The sequence below is a fragment of the Dermacentor variabilis genome, chromosome 8, assembly GCF_050947875.1.
Source record: "Dermacentor variabilis isolate Ectoservices chromosome 8, ASM5094787v1, whole genome shotgun sequence".
NCBI classification, from domain to species: domain Eukaryota; kingdom Metazoa; phylum Arthropoda; class Arachnida; order Ixodida; family Ixodidae; genus Dermacentor; species Dermacentor variabilis.
Window position 1 is genome coordinate 15,942,018 of NC_134575.1, and position 2,096 is coordinate 15,944,113.

The following is a 2,096-nucleotide window of genomic DNA, read 5'->3' on the forward strand; positions in this document are numbered from 1 at the left end:
TCCTCCATTCCAGATTACGGGACATTGTCTGGGCGTCGACGATGGTTGATGATATAAATGAGCTACGTTCCGTGAAAAAGGCGAAGCCACGTACGAGATCCCGACCTCGGGTGAGGGTGACAGATCGTATATGGAACGATTGGGCCAGTGCCTTAACGACCGTGTGCGCGAACGTGCGAATAACGTAAAGACAAAAAGCTGGAATAATCTGGCCATCCTCTGTGCATAGTGGGGCTGCTATCCGTTTTTCCGAGGGATACGAGTTCTGCATCGGTACAGAGACTAAACAGCACGTAAGATTTTTGAACCTTTTGTCATGATGTGTAAAAGTGATGCAAGCATCAGCGCTCAATCGATCACTCTTACTGACAAAAAGTTTAAGCATCTCCGCCACTTCCCTGATAGTGCATTTGAGTTACGTTCTCCAGAATTCACTTTTTAATCACTTGACGCATGCGTGGTTGGAAGTGCAGGATAATTCCCCCTCCCTTTTTCCCCTTTCCAAAGGTACATTTCCGTACTCGCATAATCAACCCAAGCAGTTGGCAGTCGGCCCTTGTCCTGTGTTCCTCCATTGTCCATGTTTATATGGCGCTGTTTTTTCACCGATGAATATAAATAAGCTTTTAATTCTGCAAAAAATGTTTAGTCGCATAGATTGTAAAATCTCTTATCTGCATCGTACCGCAGACCTGTTCAAGAAAATGCTTATTGTAACTGTGATTTCTCTTTATGATTTCGAGATGTCTTGCTCCTATGCACCTAATATTAACAAGAACCTGTCGGAAACCCTTGTAAGGCTTGAGATAATTGAAATTAGGTATGCTACCTGCAATACTGAACGATGGGCTTTCAGTCGTTGGTGCACGAATAATGGAAAGCGGATGCTACGTTATCTGCTTGCTACCTTGCTGAATGAACATCAAGATAATGGTGACGACATAACAGCAATACGGGTAAAAGTGCTGTCAGACATTTTTCTGATGAGTAAGTTCAACGTAAAGTGCCGGTTTCTGTCTTCTTTTATCTCTCGAAGGCTTTGTTAAAATGTGCACGACGCCACATTTGTAATGTGTATTGTGCACGCGTCTATGGTCTTGGTTTACCTTGTTTAAAAGCTGCGTGTTAAATTTATGAGTTGCAGTAATCGTGTTTTTTTTCTGCACCTTTTCAACAATGTACCTTAATTCTTCATTATGACTTTATATATTTTTGAGGTCCGTTGCCATCGTGTGGATGGAGCATTCATCTCCTCAACCTTAGATTGAATCCTTAGCCTTTACTGCTTAAGTTTCGAAACAGTGTAACTTTTTGGGTGGGGGAGAAAGAGGGAGTGAGAGGGAGGGAAGGAGGTAATAAAGAAACAATGTAAAATGCTTCGAATTTTGAAGCCGGGAAAACAAAAATAAATTGACTCGCCATCCCTAGCCTGCCAAAGTGGATGTTCAGCGAAGCTGTGGAAAACCACCACTACAACTGCCGTGGAGAGTATACACTGCTTTATTGCTTTACAGTAATGGTAGTATGGGTAGTTTAGAGCAATGGAAGTAACAGGAGTAATGGTACTTTTGAACAGACAGTACTTGAACATCGTTCCCACCGATCATCGGCTCAGAAGGCAGTGAAGGCACTTTTGTGCTTTCTGAGAACGTCTGGTTTGCACGAGCGGCTTTGACTCAATAACGGTCTGCGCACGTCTCTATGCCCTCTCTCTCTCCCTTCTCTCTCTTACCTTTCTCCCTTCTCCCAGCGTACGGTAGCCAACAATACTCTTGAATGCTTAACATCCCTGCCTTTATATCCCTCTCTCTTGACAGCACGCCGCCGCTGGACGTATTGCCTTTTATTTTTCCCTTTTCCGCTCCTCGAAGTCACGCTGCTCGTCTGGAGTCTTAACTTTGTGTTACTTACTCATAGCGGTGCTGTATCAACAATGAAATCAGTTGCTAGACTGGTTCTTTTATATACCAAATCCTAGTGACGTCATTTCCCACGTCACAAGTTGCCGTCGCCTTGGTAGCTTGCCCAGCAGTAAGCTTTATCGGCAAACGTAAGTGGGGAGCGCTACGTGCTTCGTATTGTTGTCAGGAGCGCCT